The sequence below is a fragment of the Pinus tabuliformis genome, chromosome 8 (genome assembly GCF_031772625.1).
Source record: "Pinus tabuliformis cultivar Carrire ecotype Pingquan chromosome 8, CPIR1, whole genome shotgun sequence".
In the NCBI taxonomy this organism is placed as follows: domain Eukaryota; kingdom Viridiplantae; phylum Streptophyta; class Pinopsida; order Pinales; family Pinaceae; genus Pinus; species Pinus tabuliformis.
This window is the reverse complement of record NC_142294.1, coordinates 743,475,991-743,500,351: the sequence shown is the minus strand read 5'-3', so window position 1 is coordinate 743,500,351 and position 24,361 is coordinate 743,475,991. Positions and strand designations below refer to the sequence as shown.

Genomic DNA, 24,361 nt, shown 5'->3' with positions numbered 1-24,361 from the left:
TTGTTTTTCCTGTTGAACTGCATCATTCTCGCCATATTCGCCAATTCCGGCGGCTTTCCGGCTCGGACGATGTTCAATTTAGCGCCCAATCAATCCCACGATCACGAGCCCCAGGAGCTGGACCACCATCGCCATTTCTCGGAATTAGTCAAGGAAATCAGCGGATGCCGCGAGGACTTGGACCCAGAATCTGAGAATGAAACGATTCAGAATGACTGTGAAGAAGCTGAAGTAATGGAGAGCGAATATACGACCCCTTTGTTGGAAGTGGAAAAAGGCACGAATTCTTTAGAAGCAGCGGCATGGAGACCTGCTGTGGGTATCGCAAGAGCCGATGATGAGTCTAATAAAGTGTTGGCTTCTGCTCGTTTCACTCGTCGAAAGGTGAACGTGCACGAAAGCGCCTGCAAATCTCTACGGGTGAGCCAGAAACACAAGGAGGAAACATTTGAATCGGTGTGGAAAAAAATCACAGAGGGGCGTCATCCCCCTCTTACGAGGCATCTCCGTCCAATCCCCAACAACCCGGAAGAATCAAGAATCGATCATTCTTCCCCTTCTGTCAGGCGGGGCAATGAAGAAGAATCTTCAGCGCTCCCGTGTAGTGGAGTAAGGAGGTCCGGGGGAAGCTTGAAGAGGAAAAGTTCTCATGTTGGGGTGGATGAACTGAACAAACGGGTGGAGGCGTTCATTGAGAAATTCAATACCGAGATGAGGCTGCAGAAGGAAGACTCTCTTGTCCGCTACATGGAAATGATCAACAGGGGCGCCTCATAATTATATCATTTCTCTCTTTTCATTAATTTATTGCACACCTCATCCATGTATGTCTATGATACACAGTTAGATTCAAATTCAGATTCCAATAGGAAACCCAAATTTGAAAGCATGAAGGAATAATTTATTTTTGCTTAAATAAAAGACTATCGGTTGCCATTGTATAACCAGCAGTCGGGTCGCTTTATCCGCAGGCATTGTATAATTATTAACTTAGATTTGAAATTATGTTTTTATATTGTTTTCGATTTAAGTTTTATGTTTTTATATGGTTTTTATTTAAGTTTTTGTTATGGTTTGTTTTATTTTATGATGAATTATATGGTTTTTATTTAAGTTTTTGTTATGGTTTGTTTTATTTTATGATGAATTATATTTGTTGGTTCAAGAAAAACGTTAGTCAAAAATTTCTCCGGTATAATTTCTACTTTAAAAATTTTGTTTAATTTCTAAATTATCACTATCATATTTTTTACCAAAATTATCAAAATTATATATTTTTACACTATATATTTTTGTGGTTGGAGTGCATTTTCAATAATTTCATTTCAGACATGGCAACATGTTTTCAATACATTTTCTAGTTGGAACAACTTTTCATATCAAATTCTTTTCAAATTCCAAACTAAATGATCTTAAAATAAATACTGTTTAAGATTTTTTTACTGTTTAAGATCTTCCTTAGTGTCACCATTAGCTTTGGCTGTGATAATAATATGTCAAATAAATTAAGTAGAGAACACATGATAGATTATAATACTGCTATGTTCAATGGTGTTTGATTACAAATTAAGTCTAAGTTTTTTCCTTCAAAGGCTGTGCACATATTCTTTTTGTTTGTTTATTCTCTACGAGAAAGCAAAACACATGAGTAGGGACTTCCTGAATAATATGTCTCTTTTCGTGTTTTTTAATGAAATAAAAGCTTCCAAAAGGGAAAGTCACTTATACAAGATAAATCACAATATTCATTTAGCATCATTTTTAATGGAAGTAAGAGGAATTTTTATTTAACTGGAAGTAGACTTGGGATTATTTTAATGAAAGATGAAAACGTTGAATTTACTTAAATTCAAGTTTTTATTACAAAATATATTATATTATGATAGTAAAGATTTATTTTAATATTTAATTTATTAAATATCTAGAGAGATCAAATTTCTCAAGATGCAACTTTTTTCTTGATTGTAAAATTTGAGTAAAAGTTTGTACATTGAAAGATTTGATCCTTATTAGCACTTGATAGATCCAAGGTTAATATAGATAGCACTTGATAGATCCAAAGTTAATATAGAGCTACACTGGTTTCAGTGGTCTATGGAAAATTTGTTGAACATTTACCTATTATAATCATTTTAAATATGTCTAAGATTAATATGGTTATTTTAATTTGAAATTTACTCAGTTATAGAGATTGTTAATAACTTGATTATGAAAAATAATTGAAATAATCTTTTTGAAAGCAAAGTGACAATGTAACAATGTTGAATGATAGAAAATGTGAATAATAAGAATGTAGTAAATTATAAATAGGCTTCATTGTGGTTAATCTCAAACTATTTTCTTCTTATTGTCACACCTATTAGTTTGCAACCGCAGTTGAAACTGTAGATCATTTAAATATTGAACTCGGGATGTTGTAGTAAACATCATACCTTGTCTCTCTTGCTCTCCAAGATTGTGACTTATGGGGTGTTAAACCCGAAATAAGTTTCAATTGTAGTTTTTTCTATTACCTTGTTTAAATGCAAAGTGACTAACAATGTTGAATGATAGAAAATGGGAATAATAAGCATATAATCAATTACAAATAGTTTACACTCTCAAGAAGAAAACATTTCAGGTAAATGAACATTTTATTTAAGATGAAAAACAAATTTTATTTATGGTTGAATTATTGTAACACAAAAATCAATGCACTCGTTAATAATATTTTGTGCTTACACTAAATCCAATGCACAATATTAATTTAATTACTTTGAAATTAATGTACATCATACATCTAGTTATATTAAATGAGAAATCAATATCTACACTAATGCATCTAGTGCAAGTTTTAAATAAAATTAGAAATCAATGCATTAGTGTAAGCAATCAAATAGTATTCGAAATCAACATCTACTTGAAATCAATGCATCTAATACATCCATCCAATGTAATCAATTAAATAGGATTAGGAATCAACATCTACACTGAAACCCATGCATATGTTTCAGTGAATAACATACTCTCTCTCTCTCTCTCTCTCTCTCTCTCTCTCTCTCTCTCTATATATATATATATATATATATATATATATATATATATCCCTCTATCTCTCCTCTTTTGTCTCTCTATCTCACCCCCTTCCCCGCCAACCCCGTCCCCCCCCCCCCAAACCCCCCAAAAAAAAACACACACACACACTCTTTCTCTCTTCTTAGCTCGCTCCCCCTCTATCTATGTCTCTATCTCCATCTCTCTCCTTTTTTGTCTCTCTATCTCACCCCAAATATACACATTATCTCTCCATATATATCTGTCTATCTCCCTCTTCCTCTCCTTATCCTCTCTCCCTTACTCTCTCTCCATCTCTCCCTTATCACTCCCCCTCTCTCTGTCCACCTTTCTCTCTGTATGTCTTTCTATTTACCTCCCTTCTCTCCCTCTTCAACAAATAAACTTAACCATGAATCTATCAAACGAAAAAGAAAAAGAAAAATGATTGTTGTCAAAGCCTAGTAATTAATATCAACAAAGACCCTCCTCTTCCACACAAAAAATGAAATATATCACTTAAATATGACTCAGAGACGGTCACATCTGTATTGCATGACCAAAATATACAATAGATTCCAAACTTATCTGTATCCTCATTATCCTTCCATTTAAGATTTCTTTAAGATGTTTCACTGACATATACACATATATATTGATTTGATTATTATAAACATATTAAATTAACATTTAAAAATATTAACACACTTTCTTACATTATACTTACACATCTTTTTTATACTATTAATAATAATATCATATATATATTTAATATTAATATTAAAACAATTGCGATTAAGAAAAAAATACAAAAAACCAAAAAAACCATTACCATTAAAAATTATTTCAAATATTTTTGTAAAGTCATGATGTTAAATTATTTTCAAATGCTTTTGTAGCCATTGTTTTTCTTTGTCGTTACATTCCTTATGTGGTCTGATCTGTATTAATCAATTATAGAAAAGTATAGAAGGCGACGCTTTTTGAGAGTGGTTATTGCAAGAGAGATACTCGACTATTTTGCCAACAATATTACAATGAATGCATGAAATATTTGTTGGTCAATATATTTGAAACAGTAATGACCAATCCTCTGTGAGAAGTTACCTCGTTGACCCGTCTTTATAAGGTATCTACTCTATGCCATCCATACTGAATTAACCAACGGAATTTAAATTAAGGAATCATGCTCGATTAAACAACGAAGTTTAAATTAAATAATAGATGGAGTGTGATCAATCGATGTATATCTCATCTCGCCATGATTATATATATATTTTATTATTATTATAAACCTATTAAATTTATAATATTGAAAAACTTTTTTATATTACATTTACGCATCTTCTATTAAATTATAAAAAATTCTCAATGCAATAAACAGCTGAATATATCAGAAACAAATTGGATTTTACTTTTTTCCAGGATTACTGCCATCATATCAACTTATTTAATTTTTATTAATTAATATCATCCTTCACGGTATCAATTTGAATCACCTTGTTAACTTTTTACCTTTTTCCGGGATTACTACCATCATATCAATGTATTTTATTTTATTAATTAGGCCGATAGGCCTTTTTTTGAATCAGTGTAGTAGTCTACACTTATATTCTGTGATTGACATGTGGCATATGGATTTACACTTTTACTTTGTGATTGACATGTGGTATATGGATTTTTTTGAAATCTGGCTATCTGTTATTTGACATTTTTCTAGTGCGTTTGACATCTGGCACATAAATTTTTCCCTGGATTTTTGTCAATCAGCTTGACATCTGTTTCCCACATGCATCTTATTTCAGGTTTCTCTGCATTTAGTTTGATAGCATTATTCCTTAGCTCTCTCCAAAACCTAGTTATGGGCTGCACGATCAACAAATTTATGCTTTGAAAACCCTATTATGTGCTGCACGACCAACTAATCTGTGCTTCCATGACCTTACCAGCTAGCTGCAGTCTTGGTTCAAACTTCATCAACAGTTATGTAATATGCTGTCTAAAAATTATGTATAACAATGTTCAATCTGACAGACAACCCTGTTTCACAATCTCACAAAGTATAGCAGTGTTCAAACTCACAAAATATAGCAGTGTTCAAACTGACAGGAGCCTTGTTTGAAAATCTCACGAACGGATCCGGAGCTGTGTTCAGTGTAAATATAGCAAATACGTCAGAGCGCTAGAGTCCTTTAGGATTTAATGCTAATCTCTGTTGCATACAGTTCTTTCAATGAATGTCATATTTTTCTAGGTTCTGTTGAATGCACTCTCTATAGCCCATGAATAGTAATGAAAATGGTAATTTGTCTAAAATTTTGAATACCATTGATTGTATGGTCGACCTCGTCATGACGGACCGGTCTTGTGTTCGATCCCGAGCAAGGTCGGTGCTCGTCGTGCGAATAGTAACCGAACCGGGCCAAGCCCACTACTTTTTGTGCAGTGATGTGTGGTTTAACGGTAAGTCAAACGGGTGAAGCTCGGGAGACCAAAGTTCAAATCTCATGGAGTACAGTGACCTGCTGTGGTGGCGGCTAGAGGGGCGGACCCCCCTGACCGCTGGGTCTGCTCTTGCTAAAATCATAGGATCTTAGCATACCCGACTTGCAGGTGGTTGGTTATGCTCTTGGTGTTATAGTGGCAGCAATGAGGTTTGATCCTGGGTCTCCCGTGGATTAAACTTGATAATTACCGATTCACCATGTGATTAAAAAAAATATTAATTTCTTTTCCCTCCTACAATTTTCCCAGCCGCCGCAGTTCACGACCTGATCCGAATCACTTTGCCTTTCGGGGTTCTTGGTAGTGAACAGGCTGGCTACCTAATGCCACTCTCCACTTTGGGCTGCGAACAATGCTCAGAATTAGGGCTTTTTCTTTTGGCGATTAGTATAAGGGAAAAATATGTTTAGTTTTATCCCATCCTCACCCCCATTATGACCCGCCACTTTTAATAGTATATTCAAGGAGACTGTAGGCCGAGGACAAGGAGGAAAAGCTCGAAGCTCTAAATCCTGGAGGTTTTTAGTGAGAAATTTGAGAGGTTTAGAAGAAGACTCATTCGCCTTAGAATTGCATTGTAGTGCCCGCTAAATCTTAATTATCTGGTGCAAATGGCTGGGAACAACACGCCTTTCATTCCCAAGGTAAAATTCTTCCGAATTTTCAGCATTAGATCTCGAATTTCGAGCTGGGAATTACGTTCCAGAGTTTGAATTTGGGGTTTTGTCCAGAGTTTGAATTTGGGGTTTTGTGGAGGATTTTAGTGTTAATTTATGCATTTTACCCATCTTTTGCCACAAATTCTTAGCGTTTGTGGGAAATTGGGGATGAAAAATCTCTTCTTCGGAGAAATGAAGGGTTTAAGGCCAAGAATTCTGAGAATTCACCATTTAAATGCAACCCGTGACTCCATTGGATGTCTGTCCATTTGGCAGTTGTGAAATTATTGTAATTTTTTTTTGCTATGGTTCCAATTCTGCTTCCCTTAGTTTAGAATTCAAAGATTTTTGCCATCGGTTGTCTTGTCCATCTGAAAGCCCGAGAATCTAATATGCAAGGTCCTCATACTCTACAAGATCATTGATCTATTCTACAAGAAGAATGCACATAAAGTTCACATTGGACCAGATTGTTGAATTCCCTAACCGTAACACTCTCTGTCGCGATGCCCGCCCTTTTCTCCCTACTTTCTCATTAAAACCACTTCCTGAATCTCGAACATAGCATTATCGCTTTCCGACTTGCGCCCAGGGTTCATAGTCATCGATTCCGCTCGTTCCCTCCAGGTAAATTAACTATCCCTTACTCCATTCATTTCACAGAGGATGATGTCTACTCAGTTGAAAATATGGACACGATTGGCCACCAACCGACTCCCATTATTAGGCCACTGCCCCTCGATCGTGATTTCTTTGCTTCCTTCTCTTCCATTTTATGCAAAGTTTCCCATGAAATTTGCCAATTTCAGTAACCAAATTGCAATCCCGTCCACGACTCCACCAGAGCGAGGTGTTGTAAGTGATTTTCTCATCAGCAAATGTGGCCTAACAGAGGAAGAAGTCACAAAATGTTTTAGACTTTGCAATCACTTACTTCGTGTAAAATCGACCCAAAACATGGAAGAAGCTTTAGAGTTGTTACATGGTTGTGGTTTGACCACCTCTGCCCAGATTCGAAGGGTGATTCTTCATAACCCTACATATCTTTCTCTGAGATGCGACAAAAATTTGAAGCCTAAGTTAAGTTCAGCTTCCTTAGAACTGTCATAAAAGAAGAAGATATATCCAAAATTGTTGTTAGAGATGCAAGAATACTTAATCTCAGCGAAGATAAGCTTAAATCGAGAGCTTCACTTCTTCTAAGATCAGGCTTTGATGATAAAACATTATCACAGTTAGTGGCGAGGCGACCCCGTCTGCTAATGGTTACAGAGGAAAAAATTATGGAATTCTTTAAACAGGCCGAGAATCTCGGGTTTATGAAGGGATCAAAATCGTTTAGTGCTGTCGTATGTGCAATTTTGGGACTAGGGAAAGAAACATTAGAACGAAAATTGTAGAGTTTGAGATGCTTAGGTTTCTCAGAAAAACAAATGTTTGGATTAGTTCGTCGGCAACCATAGTTATTGTCCCATTCAGTGGAAAAATTGAAGTGTAATGTAGATTTTATGGTTAATTCTGCGGGTCTTTCATTGGATGATTTGGTGAAGTATCCAATTCTGCCTTTATTCAACTTGGAGAAGAGAATAATTCCTCGGTATAAAGTAATGAATGTATTGGAATCCATGGAAGGGCAAGAGTTCAAAAGAGAGATATACTTCTCAACTATTTTTAATCGTCCAGAAAAAGTTTTCTTGGATAAATATGTGAATAATCACCCTGAATCCTCAATTCTGCTGGATATTTACCATGGTGGGAAACCTGGGGACATGGAGTGGAGTGTGTCTTGATCGATGTATAGTTAAATGATGAATTTTGTAAATAAATTTTTCTTAAAATGCTCCCAGATGATTTTATTCATGATTTTAAATTATTAATCCAGTTGTAGTCTTTTCTGCCAGGTTCATTTGTGTGATGCCACAATTGGGTTTCCTGGAACATATACATTTGAATTGAAAACAATGTTTTTGATTTTAGCTTAATTTTGGATATATCTCTTTCTGTATGTCAAATATGTAGTGTTGAAGTCAAATAGTTCATGTAATATTATGTTTTTATAAGATTGTTAAAGGCTTGCTTAGCAATTTGACTAATAGGAAGCAAACTCTTCTTTAAACCAGGTACAAACTAGACATTACTATTGTTTTGTATCTCACTATTGGGTATTCTAATAGGAACAAAATCTGTATCTCACTATTGGGTATTCTTATAGGAACATAATCAACTCGTGGACCTCATGTGTATTGCCATCTCCAAGTGTGTGTTACAATCTCTTCTCTACACTTGTGTCACACTTGTGTCCATAAAAGATAAGTGAACCATTCTTTTATGTTTGTTATGTGTTGTGTGGCACCTGAGTCGTACCATGTGTCCTTTGACTCTTTCCTATCAACTGAATTATTATCGACAGAATTATTTTTGTCTATTAAACTTTTCACATGAAAGATCATATAGGTTTTCCCTACATTCTTCTTCAAATAGCCTGTCTCACCACAATAGAAACAAATCAGACATTATTCTAATTTGAATGAAAATTTTCTCTCCTGCTTTATTTGTTTCTGATTGGGTTTTCTGTCATATCTTGGTCTGAAATTTTCCTTCTTACATTGTTCTAAAAAATTTTCTACTTTTTTTTCCTTTTCTGTCGGTTTGGTTCCTTGGTTGTTTTCCTCCTCAAAATTGTTTATTGTGATGCTCATTTTGCAGCGAGAGCTCTTCAAGCTCTTCAAAGGACAAAGATAGTGTTGTTACTATAATTGTCAAAGTCGTTTTAAAATCTTTGAAAGAGCAAGGAAAACTACTTAAAATAATTAAGGTCAGTGCTCTCTTCTATCCTCTGTCAACCTGCAATTCACTGATCTCTAACATGTCGGCTGATTGGTTATTGAACCTTCTTAAATTATCAAGCATCACAATTTGAGAGTTTCATGTACTGTTAAAATCTTTTCTCAATCTTGAAGGGTATCCTCAACATCCTGGACATGGGGAATAATGTCGTCTGCAATTGATAGGGTGACAATCATCAAAGCCTCTCTTAAATTGTGGTATGTATGAATTGTCTTCATCCTTTATTCCCTAACAGCATAATTCTTCCCATGTAATTTATGGCAGTCAGAAAGCATTCCTCCTTGTGTAAGTCCTACCATAACTGCTCCTTCCTAGACGCATATCAGTTTTAAAAAACCCTCAACCCTGTGTGTCGGTTTCAACTCTTTGGAGGCATATCAGTTTTAAAAAACCCTCAACCCTGTGTGTCGGTTTCAACTCTTTGGAGAAAAGCAAGGACAGAGAATCTAGTCCTGACTTCAAACACCAAAACCCAGTTTTTGTTGGTTGTACTGAGGGAACATTTAATGAACTGTTTCACCCTGTCAACCAGAGGTTTCAATGTGTGACCAGCAAACCAAACAACACTTTCCGTTTAATAAATTTACTCTCTTATCGTACCAGCAATCTTCCAATGCTACAATCAACTAGTAGTCATCCATATTCATGCGACAGACCATACAAACAACAATGATTTTCTCCAATCAGCAGCATGAAAATAACATATACGATACCTTCATATTTTTCCTCTTTGTTTTCTTGATGATAAAGTTTTAAGAATACCATGAATCTGAAGATACGACCTGCTGCCTCCAGATAGCAGTAAACATTAATAGCATCCAAGGACAGGAGCAACAACAAACTCTACCTTCAACTTTTTCCTCTTTGTTTTTTGATGATCAAGTTTTAAGAATACCTGGAATCTGAAGAGACAACCTGTTGCCTTTAGATAACAACGAACATCAATAGCATTCGTTGGACAGGAGCAACAATGAACTTGTGTAATCGACATCTGGTCACAAAAGCCTCCAGAAAACAAACCAAAATGATGATTTTTTCAGCAGAGTTGTATTCTTATTACCATTAACAACTTCTTCATGATGGCAGCAACATCATCTTCTGGAGTGGTCTCTTCAATGTTTCATATTCTAAAGCAAAAATTATTCCCTAGCTATGTTAACTTTTCATGAAAAAGCAACAAATTTAGCAGAAGTGTTAGATTCAAAAGCATTGGTAAGGAAACCTCAAATCTGGAGAAATGCTTTGTGTGACATCATCAAATTCTACACCTGGAAGGCTGTTTCTTCAAAATTTTGCAATGAACAACCGCAAAATCAGTAGCCACACCAATTGGAAAACCACACAAGTATCCAACAAATGCAAAAAAAGTTGTAGTAAACACAATTTATCCAGCACATATAAAACGCAATGTCACCTTAGCATATTCTTACAACATTTCATCTGTTGCAGTGTTTATGTGGCAAATGCATACAACATCCATACATTATACTATTAATATACTCATTTGTGCATCTTACAAAATGACAGTACGATTTCCAAGCATCATAATGGTAATAAAAATACAAACAACTACAATAATTTAATGGAAGAGCAATGTTAGTGTCTGCAATAAATTAAGCCATGCAATTCTTCTTAGCTCAAATGTACAGCCCAATCATATCGTTGTTGCACCAATCTTCAATATGTTGGCTCCAATAAATGCCACTGATAGGCTGACAAAAGGTCTGCACATCATGACAATCAGCTGCAGAAGATTTTTGTTGGAAATGATATCTCTACCATTGTTGTAGCTGTGATACCACATTGATTTTGAGCATGAAGGTTTTCACAGTGAGTAATAAATGTAATGTGATTTTTTGGAATTAAATGTGCTGGAGTTCATAAACATTTCGATGTTTTGAGTGGACATCACGGCCTTGATAGAAAGTTCAATTTTTTCCTTGGAGAAAAAAATAGAAAAATATAATTTTGCATAAAAATATATATTTTTTAATATGAAAAACTTAGCTCTCTCTGGGTAGATCATGCCTATATATATATATAAGAGTGAGACCTTAAACCAAATAAAAAGGAAACGAGTAATTGCTCTACTTAACTTGCATTCTCTTTCATCTTTTCTCTTTCTATTTAATTTCTATTATTCCATCTAAATTATTAATAGTATTAATATTAATAGAGCATTTTTTAATTGTATTAATATTTTATAACTAATTCTTAATGACTAGTTTTTTCATTTAACAGCTCATTCTTTTCCATTTTTTAAAAAGCTTTAGCTAGATTCTTTGATGATGGATGGAGTGTCCACTCAAAACATTAGGATATTTATAAACTTCCATAGTTTATTTGAAAATATTGCATTACAACCATGTTGACTTTTGAGACAACACACAAAAAAGACTCATGAGAGAAAATAAAGCAGACATGAACTCATAAAAGAAGAGAAGGAGAATATGGTTATTGATCGCTTCATTGATTACCATGGGACAATTATGTTATATAAGTTCATGCATAGCTTCATTGATTACTATGGGACAATTATGTTATATAAGTTCATGCACAAAATCGATAACCAATTGAAAATTGGAAGGCACTCTAACCAGAGAAATAAACCCAATGAGATTTTAATTTATAAAATTTGATTAAAAGGTAGGTAGCATTGAGTAATTCACTGACATTTGTTATAACATAACACCCTAAATTATTATAACCTTCAAGTTTAATTGAATGTCCCTCATTTCTAGCTAGGGTGTGACAATCTACTAAGTACATTGTGGGAATTAACAAAGAACAGGCCATAGTAGTGTAGTATGTCTCTAAAACCATTTGGCTTCTATAGGTCTCTAAGACCATTTGGCAAGAGTCGAAGACTAATTTTCCCCACAAAAATACTATTCTGTTGGAAGATATTATGTTGTTGTCTGCTAGAAGGTATTATGTTGTTTAAGGTGATCAGCCAACAACGAAGGTATTATGTTGTATTCTGGAAGGTATTATGTTGTTCAAGATGATCAGTCAACAACGATGAACGAAACGATGAACAATATGATGAACGAAATGATGTGTGCTTCAAAATATACATTAAGATCTCACATTTGGAAACAATGTGATGTGTGCTTCAAAATATCCATTAAGATCTCAACTCTCATACTTGGAAACCAAAACCAGCTCACACTTGGAAACCAATGTACAAATGCATTCCTTGTCCAATTTAAAAAACCTTTGCAATGTTTCTAATTTAAAAAACATCCATTAAGCTCTCAGCTCTCATACTTGGAAACCAAAACCAGCTCACACTTGGAAACCAAAACCAATGTACAAATGCATTCCTTGTCCAATTTAAATAACCTCTACAATTTTTCCAATTTAAAAAACAAAACCAATGTACAAATGTGTTCCTTGTCCAATTTAAAAAATAACCTATTGGTATGTTTTTCACTTTTTGGGGCAAGGGCAATTGCAAGTAATAGTTAGTTAGGCTGGTCTACCTTTTCGTTGTTGGTTACGTCTGTCATTGTCATTGTTGTGTTGTGCTGGTTACATCTGTCAGTTCATCGTGTACCTAAAACAATCAATTATTATAATATAATGGATTAATTTCAATTAAAATTTATAATTTTATGTTTATTTTATATTTATTATATTTAATGAAAAAAACATTTTTATAACTTATAATTATGATGAATTAATTTCAATTAAAAATTACAATTTTATATTTATTATATTTGATGAAAAAACACATTTTTTAAATAAAATTATAGATTAATATATAATTATAAAAATAAATATCATATAATTCAATATAAAAAATTAAATTTCTTAAAAAATATAATATATTTAAATTAATTTGAAATACACATTATTATATATAATACTAACATAATAATAATATCTAAAAATATATTTCCCGGATGCGAGTGTACGTCAAGATTAATATGCTAGTGGCAGATTGGGACGGCAAGTGGCTTGGCCACATGGCCCTCCATAATCCCGCACATCAAACCATAAAACGACTTAACAACAACCATAAATGGCAATTAAGTTGGCACTATAATCAATCCGACTGCGTCTGCCTACCTCGGCACATTACCTATATAAGCTTACTTATACCTATTCATTACTCTGATTACGTGTTTACAGCTAGTCTGATCATAGAAGCTGTCATAACTGTTGTTACTTGTTCAACCTCTTTATATAAGCTATAGAGCCCAGCTTAATGGCGACCTATGGTAATTTGAACTCCACCGCCCTTGTCTCTAATCCCTCACCTCTGCAATGCCACTGCCCATTGGCTACAACAGAACTGAGCTCACGCACTACTACAGGCAGGCGTTGCAGCATTCTATGCTGCATTGAAATTGGCCTGGGCAATCATTTTACACAGAGCTTGATCTGCAATTTTATTCTCCACCCCGCATCTACTGCTATTCCTTCCTTTGAGCCGACCTCTGAACTTGTTGTGCCCTCTCATCACTCTGAGCCGTCTCCCAGCAGACATTCTCCTCCCCTCGGCGTCAAAATGCCCAGAACTCGCCACAGAATGCAAAGCAAAAGAGGGAGCAACAGAGGTAGATTGCCTCGCTCTCCACTGTCTCCTGCCTCAGACGCCTCCTCCCCCTCGGCTCAATTGCCCACAGGCCGATATCCAAATACTCGCTCACGAGCTCTCCACCTCCAACTGACGCATTCTGACTCTCCATCCATTGAAATCCCCTCCAGTCCACAACAGCCCCTCCGCTCAGCCCAGTTCACCTACCGCTGCTCCCTAAACCAACCCATCATAACCGCCACCATCTCCATTACCTTCCACGAGGAGCCAGCTACCGGAGGTGGATGTCCTACCAGCGAGGAGCCAGCCATGGTCGAGGGAAGATCACACTGCATAGAGGCGAAGCAGGACACTCCTCCGGACAAGAAAACTGTGGAGGAGAAGGACCATGACCATCAAGTGGAAGAAGACACGGGAGCAACGCAGCAGGTAGAAGACGACATGGATGCAACGTAGTAGGTACAAGCTTACAGGTGTTTCATCGTTGAGGAACACCCATTGCCGTAGCAGGACACTTGACTAGCCACACAACATGCCACGTGTCTTCGAGTCTCAGGTTCTGGGCATTATGTTATCTGGTTTTTTCAGGGCTTTTTTGGAAAACTTGTTGTCATTTGGTTTTTTTGATGATTTTTTGAAAAATTGGTTAGATACTGTGCTTAATTGCTGGTTTCCCCTGCATGGGCAGCAAGATAATATTTGCAATTTCATTTTTGAACTGGACTGGTTTCTCGTTATGGGCAGTCACAATCCTATTTTGTTGTTATATGCCTTAAACTATGGCACGTACATGCAAAGGCCAAAGCCTCAGTGTACCATTATTTTATAGTAATAGAATTTAGCTTAATTTAGAAAGAAAAAAAAATCTAAAAATATATTATATAAATATAATAACATTTGTTATATTCCAACATTTAATTTTTTTTTTTTTAAATGGATAGTTCAACCTATGATTTTCAATTTAAAATTAAAGATTTTGATTTCATACAATAAAATGCAAATGTTTGAGTTCATGTTTTATTGATGATGATGATGGTTAACGTCCACTGAAACCCAAACTTTCCATCAAACTTTCCATTACATACCTCGCAAATGCCACACTTACAGTAATGAGGATGTTAGACTTTAAGCTTCTCAATATTGTCAACTAACATCTCCCCAGCCACATCTTATGTATAAAGCATGACTTGCTAATTAATTCTATGTTTTTCATTTGATTTGGTTGTGTTGCTAGGTTTTCTTTAAAGTAAGATGTCTAGGAAAAGTAGGGTTTCTTCTTAGCTTATTTTTTATTTTATTTAACATGTCTCTAAAATTAGATTTTTTTTTTATATAGTTTATTAACAAAAACTATTTAAATTTAAAAATATATAAATGATTAATATCAATATTTTCTTTTCTTTTATTTATTTATAAATATTAATATAAAAAATTAATTTGATATATCAATTTGAATAGTTAAATATTATAAATTATAAATAAAATCTTCCACTGTTTAACAAGTTCTTTTCCGTGTGCTAAAATTCTGTCATATTGATATTTCCAACGTTTGATTTATTATTAAAAAGTAATCTTAATTTGGGTGGAAAAATGTGTTCCTATTATGTTAAAATTTTCAACGCTTAATCATAAATAGTAATTTTTAATTTCAGTGATTTCGGATTTATTTAAATCAATTAGAATTTTTTACTTATTTTTATTGTAACATATAAATATAATTTTTTTATTTGGTTAAACATATATATTCCCAAGTAATTTTGATTAATTGGGATTTAATTTGGGAAATTTATTGATTTGACTTATTTTGAATGATTGATTGGATTTTATTTTACAAATAATTGAGAGAAACGAAAAATAATAATTTGTATAATTTTGATTAAGGATTTATTTTATTTTGGGCAATTTATTGATTAGGTTTAGTTTGAATGATTGAATTATTATAACATCTATTATTTTAAACCAAAATACATTTCTTTTAATCTAACATTTCTATCAGCCTCTCTTTGCACTTTTTGAAGCAATTGCTAGTTAATATCATCTTTCATCATATCACTTTGAATAGCCTCGCTCACTTTCTATGTTAAAAAAACTGAAATATCAAATCACTGTAAGATTCTTTTGAATAACCCTATAGGTTGATAGCAAGTAACTTTTTATCCAAATAGTTTTATTAATTTCCCATTTCTCATTTGTGGGAGAAATAGATCTTATACTTCAAAAGTGAGATACTTTTAAAATGATTCTCGATTTAATGTTATGAAGCTTAAAACACATACATGTTTCATTTTTATTGTGATAGTTTAATAATTTTCTCTTACATATCTTATAATAGGTATGTGAGTACATAGTTATGATGATTTGAGAACATACTGTGAGAAATGATATATAATTAAAAAAATAATGTTATAAATGGATTTTTTATAATAATGATATTTTTAAATATTATTTGGTAATAAGTGAGAAATGATATATAATTAAAAAAATAATGTTATAAATGGATTTTTTATAATAATGATATTTTTTTTTAAATATTATTTGGTAATAAGTGTTTGATATTGTAATGAGGTTTTTATAATTATAATTTAATTTAAGAAAAAAAAGGTGGGTAAGAGAGATTTATTTTTTTTAAATATTTTTCGTTGTTGCTTTCAATAGAAGATTTAGATTAACTTGAAACCTTAATCTTACATGTTATGAACTTTATTATTAATAAAATAATATGAAAAAATGTTACACTCTCTTTATTAGCCCATTTCATTGCTTAATTCACCGTTTCATTTCTCTTGTTTGCTCCATTGCTCCATAATTCTGATTCAACACAGCCTGTTGAGGATAACCTTGGATTACTACCAACATTGATTTGACTGAGCTCCCTCTCTCTCACTCTTTATTGTCCCCATCTAGACCATGTAATGTAATGGAAGAAGAGTCAATTTCATCATTAGACAACATCCTACCAAGAGGGACCACACAATTGTGAAACTTATCCAATCGATGTTTGTCGAAGCTTACTCTTTTGATCCTCCCTTGCTTAGAGGATACTTACTTCAATCATGATTCAAGATAATTAGTTATTGTCAGAGATTCTAAACTACTAGAAGGCCTCAACTAGACTTGTTCATATGTTCTTGGAGATAAGTCCTAGAATGTCCTTAAGAAGATGGAAGGTGAGACCTACCTCAATGGCTCTATCATCGTTGGGAAGTATTGTCTTGGAAGTTGATACTGGAGAATCCAGAATATCAAAATTCGAAGGTCTCAAAACTTGATGCAAAGGTTTCCATTTCATAGAGCTCAACAAGAACTTTCTAACACCACTTGAATGGACTTAAACAAACTCTATATGAGCAAAATATCATGTTTTCAAGTTTTTGTAAAACAAGCGAAAATGGGGTTAGAGGTGTGCCACACGGCAATCCCTTAAAGGACATGTGGAAACAATATAGGGTGACAAGTGGCATTCATACATGTTGGAGAAAAAACATTGGACACATGATAGTTTACCATACGAAAAATGACTTGGCTCTAATGTGGTAGATGATGTATTCTTGACATGGCAGAATGATTATGCCAACATGGTAGATAGGTGGCCCAATCAGAAGGTGACACATGGCATGGGCTAATAACATGGCAGAGTGATGTGGCATCCAACTTAACAAGCCGATTTGGTAGTGTTGAGCAGGTAGAACATTGTGGACCAACCATATGCTGCCATGTGGAAGCCTTCGATTAGCTAAGAAGGTTCCATCAAGTAGTTGCAAAAAGGTCAAGAAGTGAATCAAGCTGCGAATCTTGATGAGGGCAAGCACATCAGTGGCCATTAGACCACTTGATGGTACTCAATAACATATGTGTGGAACTTCTATATAAAGTATTGCTCGACCCAAAATGGAGTCAACATGAGTCGAATCACTGAGCTCCCACCAAGTTACCAAAAAATGAACATAACCATTGTGCTAGCCATATACCTGCTGAAACCTTCACCAAGCACTAAATTTAAACCTTTGTTATAACAAATTTCCAAATGTGAAAGTCTATGAGCTGGAATCTAGAACCTCCCACAAGAAAGAAATGACTTGCAACAATCCTCTAATCAATAAACCAAGATTAGACACCTTGATTGGTATGGAAATCAAAATTGGTTTTGATATGTAAACTATTGAAGGGTGTGCAATGTTGAAGGCTTGACCTTGAGTTGATTAGCGCCCCAACATTTAAATATATCAATGTTTTTCCATTGTGCCATAAGGAAGATTTTCACAAAGAACTTTGATTTAACTATTTTAAGTTATAATTAGCCCTACATAGTTTGTAATAGGTGGATTTGTAACTCAAATTTGGAGCATATTTTGGAGGCAATTGTGGTTTTGGGAAACCCACTCACCTTCTAGTAGAGATAGATAATTTTTTATGTTGGTTGAAGGCTTGATTCTTGATGTAACATCAATTTTTTTAGGCTAATAGAAGTAGTCCCTTGTCGGAAGTTAGACCTAGAGATGTAGCCCAAACATTGGGTGAATTACGTGTTTTCTTTAATTCTCTATATTATACTAGTATTGCTTCATTTTCAACTTTATGATTGTTCCTAAGCATTGAATAAGTTAATTCCTCATTCACACTTAAGTAATTTTGCAAAACCAATCAAGTTAAATATCCATATTAGTTGTCCATATCAACCTGAAAGAGGGTTTCTCCACTTGAGATATGAGATCAACTCCCACAGTGAGGGTAGTTACACCATTGTCAAAGATATAGTAGCTAACCATACTATTGAGGTGAGTTTTAGAGGGGTCACAGAATGTAACAACCATGATTTCATCGAAGATGACCCAAATCCAAACTCCTCGATTGTTCTCAGCCATATCTTCATCCACGTAGAGATTGGTCCCTCTGATGAAGCATCCTTGTTGGTAAATCATGACTCTCTTAACACTAGGGAATATGTTAAGAAGCTTTGTTAGCAAATAGTTGGCTTTGGGCATGTCTACAATGCACAAGATGAAATGAGTGATCTTCAACTCAGGATTTCCAATGAGTTTCTTTTGGTGACTCCATGAACCTGGATATAATACTAGTTGAATACATTATGTCAGGCCTCGTTTCTATGAGATACATTAGGTTTCCTACTAGCTTCTTATATAAAATGGAATTAATTGCCAGAATGTTGTCATATGTGCTTAGCTTGGTTCCTAGGACAATTGGTGTTTATGTTAAATTGCATACACTGATCTTGAATCTTGTCAAAATTTATCCTTTGCATATACTTTTTTTAAGAATGAAGATTCCTTTTCAACCTAATCAACTTTTATTCCAAGAAAATATTCCATGTGACCAAGATTGGTCATCTCAAATTCCTTCTCCATGATTGTTTGAAAACCTTCAAGATGTAAACTTCCTATGTAAACCATATCATTAACATAAATACAAAAAATTATAATATTACCTTGCATATTTGTTTTGATATATAGAATGGGTTCATTATTGTTGTGTTTGAATCCTTTGTTGAGCATATATGAATCAATTATATTGTACCATACTCTGAGGGATTATTTGAAACCATAAAAAGCCTTTTGTAACCTTTAAACTTTATGTTCTTGTTCCTTGATTTCATATGCTAGAGGTTTATCTACATAAACTTCTTCCTTCAAGATATCATTTAAAAATGTTGATTTGACATCCATTAAATAAACTAGCCAATGGTTCTTTGTCGATATTACTAATATTGTTTTAACAGTTTCCAATCTTGCTACTGGGTTGAAGGTTTCTTCATAATCCAGTCCAGGATTTTATGCAGAGCCTTTTTGTACCAATCTACCTTTATGCTTTTCAATTCCCCCCTTTTCATTAACCTTGGTCTTATAGACCCATTTGACTCTAATGATTTTTTCCTTCCTATAGATCCGCAAGGCTCCATGTATCATTCCTCTCTATGGCTGCAATTTCTTCATTCATAGCTTCAACCCATTCTTTCTTTTTTATTGTTTTTTCAAAATGTGTTGGATGGAAATACAGTAAAGAAAATGTACTTGTTCATTACCTAGTTATTCATAAATCTCTCTAAAACTTCTTGTTTTCTATGGAATGGTGAATTAAATTTCATTGCTTGAGGATGGACTGTGCACACTCTATCTTCCTTGGTTTGCATCTTCATCTAGAACTTGTAGGTGTGGAAATACTTGTAGTGGATTTTCTACTTTTCTTGCATCATGTATTTCAAATGCATGTGGAGAAATTTGATTCTTGTTTGTCCCTTTATCTTGATCATTCCATGCTTGCTATTTAAGGAATTTAACATCTCTTGAAATAATTTTTTTATCCTGGTACAAGGATTGTACAAATTTTAAGCCTTGGATTCTTCATTATATCCAACAAATATGTACTTTTCAATCCTATCATCTAATATCATCCTCAATTCTTATGGAACATGTCCATAGGCTACACAACCAAAGATACTCAAGTGTGATACACTTGTGTTCACATCTCTCCCAGCTTATAAAGGAACTATGTTTTGATACTTTTGGTTGGTGATCTGTTCAAAACATAAATTGAACATGCTACTACTTCTACCTAATACCTCATTAGTAGAATTATTTTCCTTCAACATGCTTCTGGTCATATTCATGATAATCTGATTTTATCTTTATGCTACTCCATTTTGTTGTGGAGTGTACCCTTTTGTAAATTCCCTCTTGATACCTTGATCCTTGCAATATGCTACAAATTCTTTGGAATCATATTCACTTCCTCCATCTGATCTTAACACTTTAATTTTCTTTTCTCTTTGCTTCTCTATTATGGTTTTGGATTGCTTTAATTTTCCAAATGTATCAAATTTTTTTTTGATGAACAAGACCCTTGTCATTCTACTGAAATCATCAATAAATGTTAGAAAATGAAAAAATTCTCCTATTCACTAGGTTTGCATTAGACCAAAAAGGTATTTGTATTAGTTCAAGTGGAATGTTGGCTCAATAGTTGGAAACATTTGGAAAGTCGTTTCTTTATGTTTGGAAAGGATACAAATTTCACATGGACATCTATCACATGTAGACCTAAATCCATAAACTTGTTTTGCAAAAGATCAATATTGTTAAAATCTAAATGGACATATCTAATATGCCATAACCAAGTTTCGTCAAAACTTATTACAAATTGAGCACATTGTAATGCATCCTTGAAATTATCATGAGTAGAGGAAACAACCTATTTTTGGTCATTTGGATCCTTGATATGACTCTTTGATTGGTTGGTCTATTAATAATTTTGAAACTAGGACCTTTACACTTGACTTCAAAACCATTTTCACTCATTCATCCTACACTCAACAAGTTCTTTTCCGGATTTTGAACATAATAGACATCAAGAATGTATTTTTTTCATTTTTCCTAGTTACAACTATAATAGTACCTTTACCTAAGGCACTAACAAGATTATGATCACTAAACATAATTTGATTTTTAATTGTTTCATCAAAACTTGAAAAACTATATTTGTTACCTATGATATGGTTCTTGTAGCCATTGTCTAGTAACCATAGACATTCATTGCTATTTTCTTATCTAGTAACAGATGTGAGAGGATAACTACGTGGCTAGAGAATATTATAGGATACCCAGTATTGCCATAATATTTGTGTATGTGTTAGAGTGCCAAAGCATACAAACTTGAGTAGACTCAATGCCATGGAATCAATAACAAAAGCTTGAGCAATATGCATGTCAAAGAATGTGGTTCGGTGGAGAGGTGGACTTCCATGGATTCTGAAGAGTTATCTTACTCCCATGGTATGGACCAAATTGTTTCAAATGATGATGAATAGAATACCTTGTGAAGCCAGATTTCTATGATCTATAGATGGATGACAAGGATGAGACTTGGGTTCTATGCAAAAGATAATGCAGCAAACCCGACGCATTGCTCAACTACGTAGTGTGTTTTATGACTCTTTGGAATGACTACCAAAGACATGAAATACATGTAACTCAATATTAGGCCATGTTTTATATCAATTGTAAAGTTGTGGAAGACTATAGAATACAAAGGATTGCAGAAAACATGAGGCAATCGATACAATAGAAACGATTGTAAGAAACGAAGAAAGCGATACAACACAAATTATAATAGTGTTCTTGAAGCTACAAATGAAATTAAGGGATGAAGTTTTCAAGCCATTTTGTTGTTATGTTTGTGAGGCAGAGGTTGATGTGGTTGATGAAAATGAGATTTATCATTTTTCAATATCATGCCAAGTAATGGTTAGCTCAAAATAACACTAATGTAGTTGACTTATCAATCCTTGATCAATGCCTTACTAATATTTTGAGGTTTCGCAGGCCCTGTAAAGTATTTCAAGTTGATGTCTTCACCTAATTAACATAAAATAGCAGGAACTTAGGAAACACCTTTTTGCATTCCTACATAGCATAAAGAGAAATTCTTCTTCAATCCTAGATTTTGAAGTTCAACGTACGAATATTTGATGTAACAATGTTTTCTTGTAATCATTATATGCTTTTCAATCCTACATTTGTGACATTCTCTCTTGAAGGATAGTCTATACATTGCCTACTTTTCCTTGTGTCTATTTATGGAAGAAAGGATTTGGTCTCAATATCTTCATCATTTGAAAATGTATTCAGAGTATCAAGCCTATTTTGTTCTTGTCAAAGAACTTGTTCATAGTAATAGTCATATGTATGGCCACCATTGTTGGTTGTTGATGGTAGAAACTCTTTTATAAAAAATATAGAGTGGACTAAATTGCAAGAAGATCCAGATTTTGACTTATGATATTTGTATGAGATCATCTTATCTCACACAAAAGACAAGCTTGGTTATGAGGAATAACAAGTTTGAAGTATAAAGAATTTTCCTTTAACTATTTGGGAACCAGGAGCACACTTTTTACAAGGTTAATAGCTGGAAGGGAATGCAACAAGTTGTGAAGAAATAGGAAATATAAATGCCCTTAACTATGAGGTCGAGTATGTTGTTGAAAATGTAAGTGTTGACATGCTTTGGAGCCCCTTTCCATTGATGTCAAAGGGGGAGGTAAGCATAGGTTAGGATAAATAAGGAGAATAAATTCTTAAGGAGCTAAGAAATGATTCTTGGGATAAAAGGGGGAGGACTAAATTAGTGTTGTCATCAATGCCAAAAGAGGGAGATTATTGAAAAAGTTGTCATTGATGGCAAAGGGTGTTGAAGGTGTTGTTAGTCATTATGCAATGTGAAGCAATTGCTTGTAAGCGTCACATAAAGTGTAAAGGTCTAATGAGTATGTACTTTTTATCATGTAAAGTTGTGAGTGAGTATGGTGCTTGTCATAGATATGGCGTTGCATATGTTGTGATGTAAATGTATTGTAGATGTTGTGATGTAAATATCTTGTAAATGTTATGATGTAAATGTCTTGACCCATCATTGTTGTTGGCAAGGAAATCATTATTGATATCGAAGTTATCAATGCACTTTGTATTATAACCTCTTGTTTGGTCATAGTTACACATATGCCATTTCAATTGTCGCATCTTTTGTCTTTTCCAAGATATGCTTTCCCCATAATGGAAACATGTTCACTATCAATCAACTAAATTGCTATAACCCTCGGTCTCAAACTTCTCCTCATAATACCATTCCTACCTTAACCGATGTTTCCCCTAGAGTCTATAAAGATTCCACACTGCTTGGGGCTTATTATGGCCCACAACCTATTTCTGAGAGCCTATCTCAAGTGTTTGCATGCTTCAAGAATCACAGGCTGCCAATAAGAAATTTGATACATATTCCCAACGGTCAGCTCCCCAATAATTTGTTGCTCAAGAACCAACTCATCCTTTTGGAACAATTCCTCCATACCATTTCCCTTGAGGCGGTTTTTCCTTTCTCCCTCCTCCTTTTAGAGGAGCTCCTCCAGGTCACTACCCCTTTGGTAAGATACCTTTCCTCCAGGTCACTACCCCTTTGGTAAGATACCTTTCTTATTTTCGCTACCAAGAATATTTTCTACTCTTGTAATGACTATGTTGATTCTTCCTAACATGACTTTGGGGATCCCAGTTTGGTACATCAATCCTCCTGAAAACACTCCTCCTGACTTGCTCAAACCTTACATGACTTTGACTCTGGTACAACCTGTTGCTATCACCCCTTCCTTTGCTTTAGTTCCACAACAACCTCAACAAGAATTCATTCTTGTTGTAAAAGCATATAGTGAGGGGGGCAAGGACAAGGATTCAATAATTGTCCTAACCTCTCCCATGTTAAGAGCATGGTCTTTGAATTTGGTATTCAACTAAATCCTAATATTCTTGAGGTGTAAGCCACCTTACCCAAATCCGCCTCTTAGAAATTAATTAACGGAGCAATGAAATACACAAAATATTGTGAAAACACAAATATAGAAACACATAAAACAAGAGGGACACATATAACATAGTTACCGATCAAACAAGAAAATTACCTAGAACCCGTTTTTTCGAGGTAGCAAAAAATCACCCGATTTTAAAAAGTGGTGATTTAGAATACACACATTTTTTTGGAGCATATTTTTGGCACTATAAATTTTCTTATGTATCAAGTATGAACATCTTTTTAAATGTTAGTGATTTTCATGCTGATTTTCAATATTGTTGAAGCAACATCAACACATTTTTTTAGAGGGCTTATTTTTTAACACTTTCAATTTTTTTATGTATCAAGTATGAACATGTTTTATAAAATGTTAGTGATTTGCATCTTGATTTTGAAAAGTGTTAGATGCAACACCAAC

General features: G+C 34.1%; 1 pseudogene; it reads left to right on the top strand.

The window, feature by feature from the left end:
• Positions 1 to 21,343: 21,343 nt before the first annotated feature.
• LOC149237715 (uncharacterized) lies at positions 21,344 to 21,850 on the top strand (annotated as a pseudogene).
• Positions 21,851 to 24,361: the final 2,511 nt, after the last annotated feature.